Source organism: Eschrichtius robustus, chromosome 2 (genome assembly GCF_028021215.1).
Source record: "Eschrichtius robustus isolate mEscRob2 chromosome 2, mEscRob2.pri, whole genome shotgun sequence".
In the NCBI taxonomy this organism is placed as follows: Eukaryota; Metazoa; Chordata; class Mammalia; order Artiodactyla; family Eschrichtiidae; genus Eschrichtius; species Eschrichtius robustus.
This window is the reverse complement of record NC_090825.1, coordinates 26,370,296-26,393,044: the sequence shown is the minus strand read 5'-3', so window position 1 is coordinate 26,393,044 and position 22,749 is coordinate 26,370,296. Positions and strand designations below refer to the sequence as shown.

At 43.2% G+C, this 22,749-nt stretch overlaps 1 protein-coding gene across 3 annotated transcripts in view; it reads right to left on the bottom strand.

Moving 5' to 3' along the window:
* PDZD2 (PDZ domain containing 2) overlaps positions 1-22,749 on the bottom strand; it is a 193,731-nt gene that overhangs the window by 97,900 nt on the left and 73,082 nt on the right. The gene's annotated exons all lie outside the window — the stretch shown is intronic.

Genomic DNA, 22,749 nt, shown 5'->3' with positions numbered 1-22,749 from the left:
AGAATATGAAAAAGAATGTATATATATGAATAACTGAATCACTTTGCTATACAGCAGAAATTTACAACAGAAATTAACACAACATTGTAGATCAACTACACTTCAAAAAAAAAAAAAAAAAGCCACAGATTGGAAAGAGCCAAAGTGGAAAAAAAATCGACTGCACAAGAGGAACCTTTGCCTCACAGCAGTTAAAGGGAAAAAAAGATCCTGAGTTGGCAAGGGTGGGGGGGGTGGGGGGGGACGGGTAGAAGGGGTTGGCTGGTATTAAGATGCAGCCAGGAAAGAAGCGCAGCAAGTGTGTGCGGCATGAAATGAGGATCAGGTGCATTTCTTGGTAATGGTTCTAGTTTGGTGGTTCATAGCACACGTGAAGTGTCATTTCCAGTCTGGGCATCACATGAAGAGGAACACTGACAAAGTGGAAAACACAGACATAGGGCAACCAGGACGAAGACGGCTGCTGGAAACTGTGGCGACCAGGAATAGTGGGAGGAAGAAGGGATGTTTAGCCTGAGGAAGACGAGGGCCAGGGTTTTCACATGTATCTGAGGACTGCCAAACACTCAGAAGCAGGAAATCATATAAATCAGATAATGCATGTGAAGCCTGACATACCATGACTCCTCCAGGTCTTAAAGAATAACAATAGAACCTCAAACGAGATGAGTAATTAGCGGCATCCAGGACCAGATCATTAAAGTTTCAGCAAAGAAAACACTTGGCTCAAAGTCAGGAAGTCAGGCTGGGCTGGGATCTCCCACCAGTGCCCCCCGAGATAAGGAAGCACAAACCCCAGATGAACCCAGGGGATGCCTTCACCACTGGGATCTTGCCACACACTACACGTCACTGGTTCCCAAGCAAAGAATGTCAACCACCAAATCCTTAACGAGTCAGACCTGCTTCCCGGCTTCAAGCCCCACAAAGAGAAGGCCTGGGGCTATGTTGCCTACATCTTCAGTGCAATGTGGAAAACAGAACTTTTCCCAGTATACCAAACCAGACTTGAGAGCTGGGGCAGTCAGTATGTGGGAAGGGGGCCAGGTCATAAGGAGAGGTGACCAGTCGTGTTTGAAATGTTCTAAGTTCTGAGCCAAGGGCGTATATTCCCCCTACCTCATGGTCAGGGCAATGCAATGACAGTGACTGTCTAACCGAAGAAGAGAACAATTCTGAATTTTTGCCTTGGAGTAAAATGAACAAGAGAGAAGAGTCCTCAAACATCAACCAAAGCTAGTAAAAACTTTCTTTGATCCTGGGCTATAAGCCATGGAAATGAACTTACACATAAAAACCAGGTAGATAAAAGATACTGTACAGACTTCAGGTTGTTCTGTGAACTACAGTGAGATGAAGAGGCATGAAGACATTTCTAGACTGGAATCTAGAAATTGAAAATGAATCCTGGTTCTCCGCACCATTTTTCTACATTTAGATTAGACTTTACTTTTTGAATTGTGTATTTTTTTTCCATACTGGATAAAATCTTTTAAAGATATAAAATCATAAGAGTAATTAGCCAGGTTGTAAGGGTTTCCTCGGAACAACCACTACTATTAATCCAATACACATGCTCAGATGTTATGAAAAACAGGAGGGGGTAGGAAAAACAGGACCAGGTTGACAGTTAGACACCCAAGTTTTTGTTATAGCTTTGGCCCAACCATGTAAAACAATGGCAATTACACCAAATTTCCATTGACTGATGAATGGATAGACAAAATACAGTATATCCGTATAAGGGAATACTATTCAGCAATAAAAAGGACTGAAGTTCATGCTACAACATGGGTGAAGCTTGAAGCATTATGCTAACTGAAAGATGCCAGGCCACAAAAGGCCATATATCATTCCATTATTGGACGTGTCCAGAATAGGCAGATTCATTGAGATAGAAAGTAGATTAGTGGTTGCCAGGAGCTGGGGGGATGGGAGAGAGAGGAGAATTGAGACTGACCGCTAATAGGTACAGGTTTTTTGTGGGGGGTCATGGAAATGTTCTAGAATTAGATAGTGGTGATGGTTGCACAACATGGTGAATATACCCACTAAATTGTACACTTTAAAATGATGAATGTGATGTTATGTGAATTATTTCTCAATTAAAAAAAATAACAGCAAATGTAATAATATTGGCCAAGTTTTGAATTTATTCTCTGAGTGGATGCTCCTTAAGAACTCTCTTGACAGAAGAAGCAATTGAGGCTCAGAAATATTAACTAAATCGCCCAAGTTCGCATAACTGCCACCGGTAGACCCAGGTCTATCTGCTTCCCAACCATGCACGTCCTCTGTGCAGTTCTGCTTCTTAAATCATTACCATCCCTGTGCTTCAGTTTCCTCATCTGCACAGTGAAGGTGTTAAAATAGATCATCTCTAAGTTGCTTTCGACTTCCAGGGATAGGAGGAGCAAGCCATCCCAGTGACAAGGATAAAACAAAAACCTGGAAAAACAGAAGCAGTCCTTTCATGTCCAAGTCATCCTAGGCCTCCAGGACATTTACCATCAACCTGAAAAAGATTTCACCTGGAGAGGCAATTCCTCTAAAACTGCTTTTGGGACTCTACTTTTTGTACTAAAACTCTGGACAACTTGATTTGGATTGTCCACCGGGACCTTCTTTTCAGTACCAAAAAGGCTGGTCCATTGTTTTGGAGTACAAGATCTTGAATATCTTTCCCATCTCTACTCTCACGGGCATTCCAAGAACCTTGGAAGGTTCCATGACTGACAGTCTTTTATTCCTTCAGGATCCACACTCAGCAAAATTACAAAGCAAGAGGAGTTTATCTCTAGTTTTGCACCGTCTCCCTGTCCTTCCCTGGCTTCCTAGCAATAAATAAGATCCTGACACCTTCAGGGAACTGTATGGCAGGTTACTGTATTCCTTCCTGGACACTGTATTTTCTAAGGTCATCCCGAAGGCAAAGTGTAACGAATGAATTACGGACACCTGTAGCAAGTTAGTGAAAAAGAGACTCTTAGACAGTGGGTAATTTTCTTACAATTCTTTGAATCACCTTAAATGTAAGGCTGCCACACCCCTCTCCATCTGTATTTAAATGACTTGCCTAACTTTTCCTGCACCTGCCTGGCTCATTCCTACTTCCAAATCCCCTTTTCTGTTCAGTAGGATTCTTACCCACCATTAGAATCTTTAAACTTCAAAGTCAACATCAGAGAAACCAGAAACGAAATACAATCACGTGACTTAGAAAAAATAGAAGGTCTCCTCTTCATTAACAACAGGTAAAATTAGCTTTTCAGAAGCTTCTCTACCATACAATTATTTTTTGGTTTCTTCCAAAAATTTGAAACTGTCCTCTGGCATGTAAAATTATTCACTCAATTCAATTAAAATTTATTTGATTTTGACCATCCCAGGCTGGCCTTAAGGTAAACAAGGAAAGGACAGAAATGAGGGTCTGAGCTCTAGCCTAGAACGCTCCCTCTGGAATGTGTTGTGGTTCTTCATTTCACTCGGCCTTTGCAAGCATTGTGTCTGGCTAGATCCCTTCCTCCTCCTTTCCCTCAAAAAGTGCTTTATCCAAAGGAAAGTTTAAGTACCTTCTCTGTTTCTTGATGCTGTCATAATTCTGGAGTCTGGGTTCTGCAGGGGTGGGAGCCTGGTGAGGGGTTGGCAGGTGAGATTGGATGTTTGGAGGACCTGAAGGGATAGAGCTGCCTGGAGTCTGAAGATCAAGATGGATATGGGGCAGGAGATAAGAGAGAGGCGAAGACAGGAGAGATGCTGGAAGGCCAAAGACACCCATTATTTACTCATAGTCTGATTCTATCAAAAGAGGGCTGGAGGGAGCTGTACAATTTTGATATTTGGGACTGTTTTGCCAAAGCCCTTGGAAGGGGCGATCTCCAGGTGCCTCTGGAAATCATCTTGGGGCTCCAGCTATCGATCACTGATGCCTGGCGCATGGTGTGAACCCACAGAGGGGTGCCACCAGGCAGAACCGTGGGCGCACGTGTGCGTGTAACTCAGAGGAACTGGATTGCCATTGCAGGACCCTGGCCTAAACTACAGGGGCTTGTATAACTCAGAGAACACATAAAAGAATTCTGGAACTTTTCACCAAAGCAGCTATTCTTACTTCATCTGAGTATGTCAGGTCCCCAGTACAGACAGCAGGAGACTAAACACTGACTGCAAGAAGATGTTTATAGACAAGTTATTATATCAGGGTCTGAGTTTTCTAGAGCGAGACGAGCTGCTAATAGCCACCCTGTCTAACACATAGGACAAACAGAGATCGATTGTTCTTGCCTATGATTTCCTCTCGCCTAAGAAGTAATGGGAGGCTGAAAAGCTGTTCGTGGTCCTTTGAAAACCTGCTAAACCTAATTAATCCAGAGGGCTGTCTGAGGTTATAAATCTGTAGGTTCCCAGAGAACAATAGGCTGAGAGGAAGTGTTAAGTATATAGATTAATTCCCCAGTGAAGTCTTGGCTGGGAAACAGAGGGAGGCAAGTTTGGACAGCTCTCCAGGAGGGGATGGGAAGATGATAAACATCATTTCCCTGACTCATTTAGGAACTAGGTTCCCCAAGGGTAGTCTCTCTCGGGTGTTGCCTACCAGCTACCTTGAATTTGGGGCATGCTTCTCCCAGATTCTAGGACCCTCCCTAGAAAGAGCCGAACTTTCTTTGGGGGACCCCGAAGGCAGAATTTGGGTGCTGAATATCATGCTGGTAAGAGTGACTGATACCCTTGGTGTGCTCCTAAGTCCCCTTCTGGAGAGAACTCAGTCTCCTTCCTCGCTAGTTCACAGAGGGGAAAGTTAGCTCTGAGCAGGCGGAGGAAGGTGGGACTTAGGCACCAATGAGGATTTGAAAATAGATCAGCGTCTAGGCCTAGTGTAGAAGTAACTAGAACGCCGTACTCCAACTGCTGGGTAGGGGAGGTAACTGAGGAAGCCAATTTTTACTAGTTCTCACCTCCTATGCAGCACAAATGCCTGGGTTCAGCGACTCTCCCCTCCTCTCTCTTATCTGGAGTCCAGAGAATATGAATAAATGAATATGTTCTCTTTAGTATAAAATGTGTATTATTATTTTTTTATCATAAAATTTGGCTTGAGATACACAGATTGAGGGTGAAGAATCAGGGTGAATATTTGAAAAAAAATCTTTTTTCTGACCTATGATACAATGTTAGCCATTTGAACCCAAACCAAATGATCAGCTACTGAAACCTGCAACCTCCGCAGGATGTAGCAGTGAAATTTAAATCATACCCATCTATACACCAGGACAGAGGTCCACATTGCCCTAGGGGGCCTGGGATGTGGGGAAGAGGTGCAAATATGCTATCCTCTGGCTACTGCTATTTCTATGAATAATAAACTGTCTTTCATCCCTGATCCAGGAATCTTCTATCTTCTGCTGGCATCCGTGGAACTGTGGCAGGCTAACTCGTTAGCTTACTAGTTGGGTAAAATCATAGTTCTTGACATGTAGCAGAACGATACACCGCCTAACTCAGTTTATAATTGATCTTGTTCCCCAACATCAAACTTATCAAAGGAGCTCAGTGACATATTATCCTTCACACCAGTGACTAAGAAATAAAACTCAGTACATACCTTACATCAAAACAATATTGAAATTAAATCTTTCAGGCAGAATCAAACAGGTGGAATTATACTAAGAGGAGTCATAAAGAGAGTGGGTGTTCTAGCCTCTGACTCCACAAATACTGATTAAATTCAGTGTGTCAGCCTCGAAGGCAGCAGCTACATTTGTGTCCATCAGCATTAAGTATACACGGTTCTGCCCTTACCCTGCTTAAATTTCACCTCCCACAACCACTGGCTGCAATATCCACTCTGTGCTGAAGCAAGAGCTGGTTCTCTTTTTGTTTCCTATGAAGAGCTTCTGGATGTAAAGGGGTACAGGTCCGGGGACACTGCAGAAAAATACTCGATAAAAAGCAGCTAAATCATTTGATCACTGAAAAAAGTATTTTGATTTCCATGCAACAAGGTGTCATTGATTTTCATATTTAACTTAAAAATTCACCTCTCAAACTAACAAGATTAATTTAAATTCACCACCCTCACAGCAAAGTATCTCTACACACCAGGACGCATTCCACATTTTCAACTCCAATAGAGCTTTAACAGGAAGGAACTAGAAGCGTGGCCCTTGCTATCATGTTGCAATAAGTTTACATGAAGTTTCAGTTTTCCTCCAAGGTTTTCTTGTACCTCATGTCTTTATGAATCAATAAAAGCTTTTAAAAAAGCACCCATACACACTTGGGAAATAGGAATTCAGAAGCTGAATTAAGGAGAAAATGCCTGATCAACAATAAGAACTGACCTTTAAAACATACCGCAGATACTGCCCCACAAAAGACAACCTCTAGGCTTCTATTTGCAAACGATCGCATTTCTTTATTCAATTGCTGTGAGTGAATCAGGGTCTCTTGTGACTACATGACATCAACCTGCAGTCTATCCAGAATCCATTTAGAACTTCAAGCACACAGCTTTGCTAGCTCACACTGATGACGTTGGTCACATTTTCCCTGGGGGCAGAGGGCATGCAGGTAAAGTCAGACTTTGCTGTACATAAATGAATCAATTTCACCTCACGACGGAACTGATAAGCTCCGACGCTGTACATAGGAACTCCTTTCACTTCCTTTTCACTCATGACATAATGCTATTTTTTTTTTTTTTTTTTTTTACAGAATTACTACTTGCTCGTTACAAATTCATTCATTCATTCATTCACTCATTTGACAAATAGTTATTGAATATCTACTATACGCCAGGCACTGTTCTAGGCACTTGGGGGTACAGCAGTGAACACACTGATGCCCGTCTTTGTGGAGCTCACAGTTTAGCAGGGGCAGACAGACAATTAAACAATAGACCTATTCAAATAAGCATCCAAATAAATAGTATGTTAGAAGGTGAGATGTGCTATGGAAAATGGAAAATATTGAATAGGATAAAGAGGATAGGGTATGCCAGGAGCTGGAAGAGTCAGATTGAAATTTTAAGTGTGTTGAGCAAAGACTTGAAGCAGATGAAAGAGCTGGCCACGCAGCTGCCTGGGAGAAGACGTTCCAGGCAGAGGCAAGAGCCAGTGCAAAAGTGGTAAATTGGAAATGTGCCCGGTGTGTGTGAGGAGCAGCGGGGAGGAGAGGGTGAGGAGGAGAGTAATGGGGAGGGGGCGGTGAGGTAGGAGAGATACCAGGGGCCAGTCTATGCAAGACTGTTGTAAAGACTTGTGCAAAATGGGGAGCGGTAACTCCCCTGAGCAGAGGAGTCACGTGATATGTAGTCATGATGTGGAGTCATGTGATGTTTTAAAACGATCCCTTCATTTCTGTGTTGAGAATAGACTATTGGTAGAGCAAGGGTAGGAGGGAGACCAGATATTCGATCATCTTCAGAAATTCCAGTGACAGAGAAGCTGGCTCAGTGCAGAGTAGCAGTAGAGAGGGTTGGAAGTGGCCAAAATCGTGATCCGTTTTTGAAGGCAGAGTCAGCAGCCTTTGCTTTCGGATCTGACACAGGGTGTGAGAGGAAGGTGGTGTCTAGGTGTTTGGCCTGAGCAACCAGAAGGATGGAGTCGCCATCACCTGAGGCTGGTAGAGTAGCCTTCTGTGCGGTGGGGCTATCTGACCTATTCTGACGCACAGATCTATTCTGGAGTTACGTCCTGGACGAGCTGAGTTTGAGATGCTCGTGTGGTGGTTGTGTGGGCAGCTAGATATCTGAATCTGGATGTTGGAGCAGAGGATTGGTTTGGAGATAAAAAATTGGGAGGTGTCAGAGTATCGATGGTACTTAAAGCCTCCTGAAGATAAATTCCTTTAGGTGGACTTTCTGGGTCCAAAGTTCTTGCTGGGTCAAAAGCACAGTCAAATGTTTTGTATGTACTTCCAAGCTTTTCTCTAGCAAGGGGTATGACAATTTAGAATCCCACCAGAAGTGTCTTAGAGAACCACTTGTCACTCTTTTTAATCTCTGCCAGTCCGATAGTCAAGAGCTACCTCATGTCCTAATTTGCAAGTCAGTAATGATTAATGAGGTCAAAATTCTTAGTATTTCTCTGCCTTCTTTGAAAATTGCCTATTTATGCCTTTGTAAAGATCTTCATTTTTGTATCCTCACAGTCTAGCACAATCACTGGCACATATTAAGCACCACAAAAAAATGACTGGTCAATGAAAAGATCCCTTCTATTTAAAAAAAAAAAAAGACGCTTTTTTGGGTAAAATGACTGTATTGAGGCATATTTTACATCTCACATAATTCATCCATTCAAGTGTACAATTCAGTGATTTTTAGGAAATTTACCAAGCTGTGCAACCACCACCATAAATCAGTTTTAGAACGTTTTCACCACCCCGGTAAGATCCCTCATGCCCTTTTTACCATTAATGCCATTCCCAGTCCAGCCACCACTTTCTGTTTCTATAGATCTGCCACTTCTGTACATTTCATATCAATGGAATCATACAATACATGGTCTCGTGTCTTGCTTCTTAAAAGCAACTCCTTTTTAGTAGATCCTTAGTCACCAGACTTCACCTCCTTCTGCATCCTGTCTGTCATATTTATCGTACAAAACCTCGATTCATGCAAACATGCTGTTTTGGTATCTTTCTCACTTTCCTTCAGATCATGCTCAATTATCCCGAGGAGACAGCTCTCGTGGCTCTGCCAGCATCTTACCCATCTTTTCCCCTCACATTATTCCAGGGAATACCCACCATTCCTTCCAGGTTACGCTATAAAGCCCCTGGTAGCCTCTTCAAAGTTCCTCCCGTGACAGCACTGAAGTGAAGGACGCATTCTTTCCCATTTGGCCTCCTAGATTTTCCTCACTGTTCCAATATCATCATAAACCAACTCTGCTTTAAAAGGAAATCCTTCCTCATTAATGCTAACCAGGCATGGATTCCAAACACCATTCAAATGTAATAGTATATAATGTATATCATATGCTAATATATTCATGTTACTCTGCATTTCATTTTTTCATTTTTATTTTACAACTGCATTGCCTTTTAAATTTTCTCCATGTTATTTTTTGTTCAGGACAGATTACCAGGGACTACAGGACCCAAAGTCTCTTATGTACTTCTTTTGCCTGGATTGGTGCTAAGGAAGCTTCCATGTCTTTCCTATGCCCTGCTCACTGGCCAGCCAAAGACACTTATTTTACATCACAGAGGTCTCTGCTATGACTTGCCCCTGAGAGCTGAAGACAGATCAGGTCTGAGAAAGAGGAAATCCAAAGCAGCCCACTCCCCATGCCTTGAGCCTTACCTGAGATCCACCATCCCCTCCCAGCCCTGCCAGGTGCATTTCCTATGGCAATTCCTGTGCTTCTCCACATATGGTGTTGCCCTTGGTCTTGCCTTGGAAGAGGCTACTATCAATGCTAAAGGGTAACTGAAGCCAAACTTTGCGTCCCAAAGGTTATGGTCAGTCATCTTCTAGACTCAGAATCACCAAGCCCTGAAAAATGCATTAAAGATGACCCAGGGACTGAGTTCCGTACTGTCCCTGCCACATCTTCCTTGCCCCTCCACGGTGAAAGCTGCTGGCAGCTATGAGAATTAGTAACACGCATTCTCCCTTTCTGTCCCTCTTCCCACAAACCAACTGCATCTGAGTTCACAACCAGCCAGTAATCCTCAAGTCCTCACCGTGCACCATTCAAAAGGCACCACCCTCTTCCCTTCCCCAGAGGTGGCGCTAAAAGAAGGGAGACTCCTGGGGGGCCCGTGCATCTCTGAACGCACATGCCGCTAGTCAAACGCTAATTCAAACACTGATGAAATGACTGTGCCCCCCACTTCCCTCCCCTTTCAAGTGGATCCAACTGCATCTTGAAACAATTTCCCCAGCTTGTCTCAATCCTTCCAGGGTCCGTTCCATTGGCTTGGCCAGAGCCTGCCCCTACCTCATGCCAAGCCTGGTTTCACTTATGTCAAAACAGCTTCCATCAAAATCATGGGCTTCTTTTTCGAACTTCTTTCACTGTTTTTCAGCAGTGAAAAGATACTTAAATTGCAAAATGACTACCCCCATTAATGTGTTCTGGCTAATGCCAGGCACTGTTCTTCTGAATCTCTTCTACACAGTGTACTGTGGATTCTTTCAAATCTGACTTTCTGTTTTTCTTTCTTCTCAAAGGCTCTCTGGCAGGCATGGTAGGGCTGAACAGGTCTCATGATTTACAAAGGTTCCTGTAGACTGACTTTCTTAGTTTTACAACCTTCTTCTCCAAGCTTCCTTAGAAGCTGGGTTTGTTGGATATTTTCCCTGTTTTTCATCCATCTGCATGATCCTCTAAGACTCTTCTTAGTTTGGAGGATTTCAGTTATCAGAAAGCCAAATCAATAGAACTCTGGCCTAGAAAAATAGATAAGCCAAGTCCTTATAGATGTGGACTCTGGCCTAGAAAAATAGATAAGCCAAGTCCTTATAGATGTGGACTCTGGCCTAGAAAAATAGATAAGCCAAGTCCTTATAGATGTGGACAGAACAATTTTAAACTCTGGGCTCCCAATCAGTATACTCTTCATGTGTCTGTTGACCAGTTGTAACCGTGACACTGTTGACATTTGTGGTCCCTGGTTCTTAATTATGTGCAGACACGGAAAATGCGCAGGCATTTTGTATTTATCTACTGGGATTTTTAAAATAACTGCAAGTGAAGCATTAAAGAAACCATAAATTATTGGGTGCACAAGCATAAACACTGGCGTGAAAACGCAAAGCTTGCTTTTAATGGTGTGTTTATGTTAGAAGCGCCAAAAACTAATACAAATTATAACGGACAAGGGGAATGGGTACCAATATTGATTAACTTTATATGCTGTGTATTAACTACACACAAACATCACCGGGATCCATCTTTGAGAGATGAGAAAACAGGCTCAGAGAGATGAACTTGCTGGTATAGGTGGAGCTGAGATTCAAATTTCCATCTGACTGCAAACAAACTCAGGCAATGACCTTGGGATTTAGCATGTGCCCCATCCTAATGTTCATCATGACCAGGTTTAGATAAAGAAAAAGGGCAGCAACTTCTAACTGCCGAAGAAGCCTCTCGCCACATGAACATTGTAAGGGATTCCACTTCAGTGGTATGTTAACACCCAAAATATGTCCCACACCCGTAAGAAAAGGGGCCTTAGGGAAAATAAGAGGTATTTTCAGGTGGGCCCAGAAGGCAGGTGAATACTTGGGAGGGGTGAGGTGGTCTCTCAGTGTGGGTAGAAGAGGCCAACTACCCCAGTCCTTCTCTCTGCCATGAGCTGGATGCAGACAATGCCCGAGAGTTCTGGAGAAGCAAAGGCGACACTTCCTCAGATTACCCAGAATCAGAGGACTACAAGCCAGCCTGGGCTCCCAGTGCAGCCAAGGTCCAACACAGCGGCTAGCACGAGCTATGCCCTCCAAGGTAGGCCTCCCCCCTCGGGGGCGCCCTGAACCGTGGCCACCTTGCCTCCCTCCCTGCAGCCCCGTGGCGCCTCCACTCCAGACCGGGGCCTCTCAAGCAGACTGTGCGCCGGACACCTCCCTCTCTACACGGAACCGCCCCTCCTGATGGCAGGCAGTCTGCGTCCACCTCTGGCTGTAAACAAGAGGTGTCCTAACACCGCATCATTGTTCCTGTGGATCCTTGTGGAAGATAACGTGACGTCAGGTGATGACAGGCCAGCTGGAAATCAGAAGAAGGGAGGGGCAGGCAAATCCCCAGGCTGAAGTGCCACTCAGATGTCCCTTCAAGGAAGGACTTCGAGGAAGGTCCAGTGCGTGAGTGTGTCAGTTAGCTCACGACCTCCGGCGGCGAGCTTCATCAAGGTCCGGCTCAGCTTTCAGGTCAAGGTCACGCTCTTTCGGGGCAGTTCGTGGCCAATGGCAGGCAAGATGGGGAGGCTAGGCCTGACCGTTCCCACCCGGGGAGACTCCTGTAACGGGCAGGCTTGGCTCCAGGGCCCCTGTCAGGCTGACCCTGTCACGGCAGCACTGTCAGTATCAACTCCCAGCCACACCTGCTCCCTCCCTGTTCCTTCCACGGCTGTCCTCCCGGCACACGTTCTGCACTCTTAGCTCTAACTCAGCCTCTGCTTCCTGGAGAACCCAATGTGAGGAAGGGCGATAGGGTGAGAATAACAAACTATTTCCCCAAAAGGAGGTGTTGGGAAATAAGAGGAGCCCAAAGCGTCCTGTCAGGAATGGGCAGAACTCAGCTAATCTGAGTATAGAAGCAGCCAGCAGAGCACTCTTGAGAAGTCAAGTTGGATGACTGGCATTCACAAAGATCTCCTTTAAATCTGTTGGCTGCTAACAGGGAGAAACCAACAGCAAGGAGCTTTTTTGGGGTGAGGCTCTGTTTACACTATCCCTCAACAGCTTCATCAGAATTCACCCCAACATCAACCATTTGGAGCAAGATTTCACTCGGTTCAGGTGCCAGCGCTGCCGCTTGGGCCCTCGGGCAGGACACTGTACCTCAGAGATGAATCCCTCAGTCTCACCGACCTGTGGGGCTGTTGGGAAGATTAAATGGGATAATGGACTAAGCCGGCTTTCCCACCAGGCGCGAAGCACATGTCAATAAATGTCAGTTCCTTACGCTTTCAGAAATTTGCCAGGTGATCATAGGTCAACCAGTTAAACTTGTGGGTGGCTAATGTCCTGGACACAATCCCCAGAAGGTATTATGCACAGAGGGGAGTGGTCAAAGCTGATTCCGTGCTTGGAACGGGGCAAAGAGAACCACAGTTAAGTCAGGGTGAAAAGGAGTCCCTGGGAAAATCAAGTTCACAGGGATAGGCAGAGAGTCAGAAATGGATTCCAAAATGAAAGAGTAGGGCAAACGTGCCTTAGGTGCTGAGCCTCGTTGACCCAAGACAGAGAGGCTTCTTGAGGGTCTCCTGGACCTAAGTCATCCCAGCGAGAAGGGTGGGTATGTGTGTGTGTGGGTGTGGGGAAACCAGGCTATGGGGACAATCAGCACAGAGTATGGCCGGTTGCAGGCCGTACTCTCTGCCAGAGACAAGAGACAGATGTCTTTCAAAACACAGACCAGTGGTGGCCTCTTGTTTCGCTCCCATGTCCATCTGGCCAGCGTCAGGCTCCCAACTCCCAGAGCAACTGCAAGCTTTCTGGCCTGACCTGAACTCTGAGGATATTTCCAGAGGTCCTGGAATTGCCCCAAAACTCAGGGTAGAGTCTGGGAGGCTGCCCATCCCAACCAAGCTGCGAGATGGGCTGACCCCTGAATATTGTGTAAACTATGCCGGCTGCTCACAGTGATACAAGCAACTGCCACAAATAAATCAGATGCATGTGTGTGCGAGGAGAGACCTCCTCTCCCAGCACCCGCTCCCTCCTGACCTACCTTTCCTCCATCTGTCACAGGTATCTGGATGATACATCGGTCACAGGTATCTCCCTTCTGGTTCAGATGCCTCCTTTAAAAGGGCCTCGTTCATTTTGCTGAGGCAAGAGTTTCAAAAGCCCAGTTGTTTTAATATTAAATATTTCAATATATGACAATGCCGTGAGACAGTCAACATTATGTCTTTTTAAATGTCGAGAGAGGGTCTCTCTGCAGACACACGATTTCAGCTCTAGGGGAAAACATTTCCAGCGTGAACAGCCAGCTCCGCTTTTCTATGAGGTGTAAGCAGGTGTGGGTATTTGAGTCACATGCATGTTTCAGAATGTTAGGAACTCACTTCGTTACCAGGTGCTCTCAACAGGAAAGAGCTGGCAGATGGCACATACTAGACTTGGAACCCTCCTACTTAGAGCAAGCGGAAAACATCCAAAAACAAAATCAGAGCCATGGGCTGGCTTGGAAAAATAAACACCCCCCCCAAAGTTATTTCTTGAATTGCACACCAGGAAGAGTGTGATCTGGAAGAATCTGGAAAGGGGGAGAAACAAAAGCATTGACCAGAGGACCTTCTCGAACCTCTGGGGGAAAAAAAAAAAAAGACATGAGAGTTTTCCACTGTGGCACTGTTCCCTTTAGACTCCCAAATATTTCTCACAGATGAAGGGGCATCTTCAGTGTTCTAGCTCCCCACACTGAGGAGCAAACTGCACCCATTTTTCACACAGATGGGAGCTTTAGGAGGGGTCCCAGGTCAGGGGTCGAAGCACCCAATTCGCCAGATACTTAAAGGACTCAACGTGGGCTCTGGGAAAGGCCCAGGACACGGTGTTGTTGAGAAGAGAGCCACACTCCATAACTAGGGGATATTTCTGCTCTGGTTAACACTTTTCGTCATGAGTTCTCTTCAAAGATTTCCTCCTAAAAGACTGACTGCAGTCTTTTAAAATCAGCTGTTATGGACTGAGAGCATCAAGATGAGGTTTATTTATTTGTTTTTAATTTTATTTATTTATACAGCAGGCTCGTATTAGTTATCTATTTTATACACATTAGTGTATATACGTCAACCCCAATCTCCCAAGATGAGATTTATTTAATTACTCTCCCTGTCCAACTTCCTCCAAGGGCTTACATATTGGCACCACCTGTCCTCAAAAGAGCGAACTGCCTGCCCCCCCGCCAGCACTTTGAGCAAAAGGGGGTGATTCCAGATAGGACTTAAAGAAAAGTTAACTTTGACAAAAGGAGATCTGGGGGAAATATCGATTTTGCTGTTTCTTAAAGAACTGAAAAGCAGGGTTCTCTAAATGATCAGGCACCAAGTTTACAAGGTCCAGTTTCATTTGAAACATCTTCAAAAAATATAAAAAACTATGTGACTAAGTCCAAAGAGGCCTCTCACGGGCTCTTTCCAATGGCTAGAGTTCCAGATCGAAGAGTTTACAAAGAAGAAAATGTCTGTTTTTTAAAGTTTAGATGCCCCGATTCTCACTCTTCCTCTGGCAGAGGTGAGGGATAGAAGGAAAAAAAGAAAAAGCAACTGAGAGGAAGAGCAAATAAGAACAGTGAGTTTTCAGATTTCATTCTTTTCTTAAATCCCGGTAGGATGAATTAATGGCGCTGTATTTTAAATGCCCTGCCTCAGATTTCAAGGCAACACAGAGACTCCCTCAGAAAACCCCCAATCCAGCTCCACGGATGAATGTGGAGGTTGAAGAGGGAAAACACAGAACTCCTCCCCCAGCCCCACCCCCAGTGGGGAGGCCCGAGTGAGGCGCTCAACAGCAGACCCAGAAGGGAGTTGGTCTTGTGCCAAGGAATGGATTTTCTCTGAAAATTAAGGAAATGATAGGACAAGAATAAGGTTCAAAACCTGAGTGCAGGCGTCGGGCTCAGTGCTAACAAAGCAGTGAATAAGGCAGTGGATCCCTGCCCTCAGAGCTTTCCCAGTCTACCTGCAATTAATTTTTAAAATTAGGGGCTTCCCTGGTGGCGCAGTGGTTGAGAATCTACCTGCCAATGCAGGGGACACAGGGTCGAGCCCCGGTCCGGGAAGATCCCACATGCCGCGGAGCAGCTGGGCCCGTGAGCCACAACTACTGAGCCTGCGCGTCTGGAGCCTGTGCTCCGCAACAGGGGAGGCCGCGACAGTGAGAGGCCCGCGCACCGCGATGAAGAGTGGCCCCCGCTCGCCGCAACTGGAGAAAGCCCTCGCACAGAAACGAAGACCCAACACAGCCATACATAAATAAATAAATAAAATTAATGTGTCAGTTATACAATTAATTACGTAGATTGTTGAAAATTTTATACAACATGAAATAGTAATATATAAATAATACATACTAAATTTATTCACCGTGAAAGTAAATGTTTAACAAAATAATATTAATACATAAAATAGTAAAAAATATATAAATTTATATCCTATAAAGTTAAAAATAATATTAACTATATGAAGACTCTTCCAACAGAAGCACAGGTTACTTCAGAAGCTTCTAAAAGAGAGACTGGCCTGCTTTGGGGGTGGGTGTGGACAGGCAAGCCTCCTCAGGAAGTGCCAGGGGTTTGAGGTCCAGCATGAGTTAGCTGGGCTGGGAGGAGGCCAAAGCGCGGGGTCTGGATGGATGGTAGAGGCAAGAGGGTCCAGGCAGAGAGGTTAAGAACAGGTTTAGGGCTGTGGGCCCGGAATCTGACTGTGAACTCTAGCTCTGCCTCAAACTGGAGATGCAGTCACAGCAAGCCTCTGGGTTGAAGAGTGTCCCCGCCAAATTCATGATGTCCATCTAGAGCCTCAGAGTGTGACCTTATTTGGAAACAGGGTTTTTGCAGATGAAATTAGTTAAGTTTCCAGAGAAGAACATACTGGTTTAGGATGAACCCTAAATCCAGTGAGAGTGTCCTTCTAAGAGTCAGAAAGGAGCCTGGAGAGACCCAGAGAAGAAGGCAGTGTGAGGATGGAGGTAAAGATTGGAGTGATGCATCTACACGCCGAGAGATGCTGGGGGTTACCTGCAACAGCTGGCAGTTGAGAGAGCGGCGAGGGACACTCTCTCCCTCGGAGCCCCCAGAAGGGAACAACGGTGCTCACCACTTGATTTCAAAATGCTAGGCTTCACAACAGTGAGAAAATAAGTTCCTGCTGATTTAAGCCTTGGAGTCTGTGGTGCTTTGTTAACGGCAGTCCCAGGAACAAACGCAGCCTCCTCCCCACCTTTTAGCTTTGCCAAGACGTTTTGATTCTTGGACTTCTTTCGTGATAAGATGCAATCTTGTAAAACCTCTAAGATCTGCTTAAAGTAATGTTTATCATGTTTTGCATGGTATGACAAAAGAAATGGTCACATGTTGAGGTATGGGGAAGTCATTCTGGCTCATACGTGAGTTGACCTGAATTTTATGGTCACAGCCTGCTCCTGTGGCTGTGGTCTATCAAACAAACATACATTGTACATCTGCTTTAATTATTAAATGAAAGGGTGCATTGACCGGAAGTAAAGAACGTCCATGTAAAAATAAAGATTAAACGCCTCCCTTCCTGAGATGCCAATGCTGGTACCCCTTCAATGGTAAGACTCCCTTCCCAGGCGCCAAGGCCATACTGACTCGCTATGTATGTGCTGGTCTTTTTTTTTTTTTTTTTTCTACTTTGAAAGAATGTATCCCTGACTTGTTTGATGCTCTTTCTTCTGACAAGACATAAAACTGTGCTGAAAACCGTGCTTCTCCGGAGTAGTTCCTCAGAGTTGTATGAGAGGCTGTCTTCCAGGCTATAGTCCTCAGTTTGGCTCAAATCAAACTCCTTCCTGTTCCTATTATAGATTGTTTACTGATTATGTGTGTCAACAGTTATATAACGACGTTATTTTAAATAAATATATTAGATATGCTAGCCAAGAACTTAAAAACAATCTTTAAAAATATCAAGACAAATTTCCCTATTTCACAAGGGATGTGCACTGTTTCATTTCCTTCAGATTAATCCGTAAGACCAAAGATGATTTACTGACGCAAATTTAAATAATATACGTCATTTTCAAATATTTAAAAGATATATTTTAAAATACAGAGAAAAGCTACCTATATGATACCTATGGCATCAAGAATAGAAAAAAACCCCAGCCATTTAAATTCTTGGATGTTCAGAAGTTTTGCACTTGAATTGTATGAAATGTTCTGGTTTGTTTTTCAAATCATGATGTTTGGTATCTAGACAACATGAGAGATTTCCAGCTGCAACTGCAACCACTTCTCAAACAACACATCACAGGGGTGAATACTCTTTACTCCAATAAATAGCAGCTACATTGGATAGAACAAGAGACAGCTGTCACGGATGACTTTTGATCAGACGAACGTAACCTAAAGGTCCAGTGGAGATTATCTTGAGAATCATGACTGCTACATTGTTTGTTAATTTGAGTCACCTATCCCCTATCCTTCTTGTCATTCATGACTCATTCAAAGCACAGCAAACACAGACATTACCAAGCAGGGGAAATGATTTAGGACCATGCAATGGGCAAAAACCACTATGGTGGCTAGAGCCAGTCATCTGTGAGATGAATTGGGTACCTGAGTCATAAGAACACCGACTATTTTCCTGTTCAGCACCCGCTTTGAGATTCTCTAACCGTCTTAGGGCGAGGAATGTTTAAGCAATTATTTTATTTTCTGATTTTCAGCAATGCATTTGAAGCTGACTCCCTGACCACCTTTAACAGCATGAACTTCAGAAATGCCTCTGCCAGCTCCGGGTAACCTCTCAGTCACAGGTTTGTGAGGGTGGCATCTTGCCTGAGGGTGGGATCTTGCTTTCACAGTCAACCTGTGATCTTGCGGTACAGTGAGCTTCAGAGAGCTTGAACCACCGATCGGTGATTTGCCTCTGGGTCAGAGCCAATGGGCATTAACTGTGCTATCATTTCAGCCTCTCTCCTCACTAGACACAATTCAGAGGGTATTTAGAAAGCAAACAAACCCAATAAAGATGTCAGTGTGTACTGTCCATGTTTCACTCAGGTTTCTAAAGGACCCTAAACGTTGCAACGGACTCAGTTTCCTCTTTGTCCTTTCTCCTACAGCATCTGACAGGTTACCAGAGCACACGTTTTAACTTGCTAGCCCTGCCTCCATTTTCCTAAAGCACAGAATGGGCCGCCATCTTGTCAGCCAAGCATGGACAGACATGTTACATAACAGAATTAAAGACTTCAGTCATTTGCACTGCTCAGACCTCACCCAAAAGTTCTTATGAAGGAAGGAGTCCCCATTCATACCTGCTTTAAGACGTGCCTACATTGCTAATGGGTGCCTTCATCTAACAAGGCTATTTTCCCTTCCATATACAAATAAGGTTTGGATTTGCTGCTCATAGCTTTATAAGTAAGGGAGAGTAGGGGAAAACATCAAGAGAAAAGTGTTAGGCAAAGTGTATCAGCGGAAGGATAAAAGACCCCTCCCAACTGCTGTGTTACACGTTAGACAGGAAAGCTGCTACTATTAATACCACCTTACTTTGGTATAAGTCTTTATATCTTAGGAAAGTCACTGTTAGTAGTAGTATCATCATCTCTATCTGACCATTCCAAACTTGTGAGGTGGGTAAGGAAGATGAGGTTGTCACCAGTCTATAAGTGACAAAGTGTAGGGATAGAGATGATGGAGCTTCATGGAGCCTATCTGGACTCCTGGTCCAGAGCTCCTTCCTCCCCGTGTGCAGAGGGACAAGACATGGTAATGCTGCTGTTTCAGGAACTAGCTGGACTCTGGCCAGATCTTCCAGAATTCTCCTGGAGCCACAGGAAGGGTGTGATAGTCACAGGGGAGTGGGCTGGGTTAGGTCCAGCAGCGTATTGGACAGAATGGAGGTTTCAGAGCCTGGCAGACGTAGGTTCTGTCACTTACCAGTTGTGTGACCTTAGAGCAAATTATGGTTTTGTTTTTGTCTCAGCTTCCTCATCTGAAATGGGCTGCTATGAGAATTAAGTGATATTTAGATGCAAAGCATGAGGCCTACAATCCCAATACTTGAAAAATGTTCACGGTGACTACATCCAGCCTACTGGGCTACCTATGGAGAGAAGTCAACTAACAACACATAAAAATCCCCACCAGTGAAGGAAAGGCATGAAAACCCACATGGAGAAGATGAAAATGCTGGACAACTGGATGCCAGCCCCAGGGCCCTGGCCCACGTGCTCAGGGAAAGTACTGCAGCCCCAGGAGAGGCCATCTACCTCCCAAGTAAGCCAACTTCCTCACCTGGCACTCTATAATCACATTATCACAACTCTTCTGAAGCTGATGTCTGAATAAAATTCTTCACCATTAGATGTTGACTTGTACTTATTGAAAAAAATGACACAGTTTTTACTATAGCTAGCAACTGAAAAGTACAAGGAATACTTTAACACATTCATATTGGTGCAACATGATAGGATTTTTTTTTTTTTTTCACACACACACACTGTATTTTATTTTTACAAGAGATAAATAGACTGACACCAAGCATTGTACATGGATGACCACAACAAAAGCAACAATGATTGCAATTACCGAACATGAAACACACTCATACTATGTCATAATATTGACATTCAGTCCAGTAATCCTCTACTGTAACAGCTCCTTTACTTTGCAGTGAAAATTGATTTGTATATTCTTTGCCTCTGAGTCCTTGTGGGATTTTTTTTTTTTTTTTTTAAATTCAGACAGAAAGTCACAAAAATTATACTCATCCTCATCAGTTCACTCAGTCCCATGTAATTAATTTTTTTTTTCATCTTGATCTTTTGTTAGCACTTTTATGAGTTCATCAGTTTTTCATTAGAGTTCTGAAAATGCTTATTCATTCAGTTCAGCAGTACAGTCAGTTACCAGAAACCTGTACTTGTCAGAGTCTTTTCCGTGAATTTTTTGAAGATGAAACCCTTTTATAGGAACATATTTGCTAAATCATCAGAGTACACCCAGAACTGTCTATAAATGACAAAAGACTTAAAAATGACCACGGTTAAAGATTTGATGAAAGTTCATAATAATGCAGTTGACAAGAAAATTAGTTATTTCTGAGATATACATTTTAAAGTAATAACTAGGATTATTACATATAACATTATACCAGAACATATAAGATTTTTAGAAATTTCATGCAATGTCTGAAACATTTATATTAACATATTTCCATACATATTTCCATACAAATACAAATATAAGATTTTTAGAAATTTCATGTAATGTCTGAAACATTTATATTAACATATTTCCATACATATTTCCATACAAATACAAGATTTTTAGAAATTTCATGCAATGTCTGAAACATTTATATTAACATATTTCCATACAAATAACCCAATAAAAGTTTATTATTAGTTGTTTTGTTTGTTTTTTTATACTGCAGGTTCTTATTAGGCATCAATTTTATACACATCAGTGTATACATGTCAATCCCAATCGCCCAATTCAGCACACCACCATCCCCACCTCACCGCAGTTTTCCCCCCTTGGTGTCCATATGTCCATTCTCTACATCTGTGTCTCAACTTCTGCCCTGCAAACTGGCTCATCTGTACCATTTTTCTAGGTTCCACATACATGCATTAATATACGATATTTGTTTTTCTCTTTCTGACTTACTTCACTCTGTATGACTGTCTCTAGATCCATCCACGTCTCAACAAATGACTCAGTTTCGTTCCTTTTTATGGCTGAGTAATATTCCATTGTATATATGTACCACATCTTCTTTATCCATTCGTCTGCTGATGGGCATTTAGGTTGCTTCCATGACCTGGCTATTGTAAATAGTGCTGCAATGAACATTCGGGTGCATGTGTCTTTTTGAATTACGGTTTTCTCTGGGTATATGCCCAGTAGTGGGATTGCTGGGTCATATGGTAATTCTATTTTTAGTTTTTTAAGGAACCTCCATATTGTTCTCCATAGTGGCTGTATCAATTTACATTCCCACCAACAGTGCAAGAGGGTTCCCTTTTCTCCACACCCTCTCCAGCATTTGTTGTTTGTAGATTTTCTGATGATGCCCATTCTAACAGGAGTGAGGTGATACCTCATTGTAGTTTTGATTTGCATTTCTCTAATAATTAGTGATGTTGAGCATCTTTTCATGTGCTTCGTGGCCGTCTGTATGTCTTCTTTGGAGAAATGTCTATTTAGGTCTTCTGCCCATTTTTGGATTGGGGTGTTTGTTTCTTTGATATTGAGCTGAATGAGCTGTTTATATATTTTGGAGATTAATCCTTTGTCCGTTGATTCATTTGCAAATATTTTCTCCCATTCTGAGGGTTGTCTTTTCGTCTTGTTTATGGTTTCCTTTGCTGTGCAAAAGCTTTGAAGTTTCATTAGGTCCCACTTGTTTATTTTTGTTTTTATTTCCATTACTCTAGGAGGTGAATCAAAAAAGATCTTGCTGTGATTTATGTCAAAGAGTGTTCTTCCTATGTTTTCCTCTAAGAGTTTTATAGTGTCCAGTCTTATATTTAGGTCTCTAATCCATTTTGAGTTTATTTTTGTGTATGGTGTTAGGGAGTATTCTAATTTCATTCTTTTACATGTAGCTGTCCAGTTTTCCCAGCACCACTTATTGAAGAGACTGTCTTTTCTCCATTGTATATCTTTGCCTCCTTTGTCATAGATTAGTTGACCATAGGTGCGTGGGTTAATCTCTGGGCTTTCTATCTTGTTCCATTGATCTATGTTTCTGTTTTTGTGCCAGTACCGTATTGTCTTGATTACTGTAGCTTTGTAGTAGAGTCTGAAGTCAGGGAGTCTGATTCCTCCAGCTCCATTTTTTTGCCTCAAGACTGCTTTGGCTATTCGGGGTCTTTTGTGTCTCCATACAAATTTTAAGATGATTTGTTCTAGCTCCGTAAAAAATGCCATTGGTAATTTGATAGGGATTGCATTGAATCTGTAGATTGCTTTGGGTAGTATACTCATTTTCACAATGTTGATCCTTCCAATCCAAGAACATGGTATATCGCTCCATCTGTTGGTATCATCTTTAATTTCTTTCATCAGTGTCTTATAGTTTTCTGCATACAGGTCTTTTGTCTCCCTAGGTAGGTTTATTCCTAGGTATTTTATTCTTTTTGTTGCAATGGTAAATGGGAGTGTTTCCATAATTTCTCTTTCAGATTTTTCATCATTAGTGTATAGGAATGCAAGAGATTTCTGTGCATTAATTTTGTATCCTGCAACTTTACCATATTCATTAATTAGCTCTAGCAGTTTTCTGGTGGCAGTTTTAGGATTCTCTATGTATAGTATCATGTCATCTGCAAACAGTGACAGTTTTACTTCTTCTTTTCCAATTTGT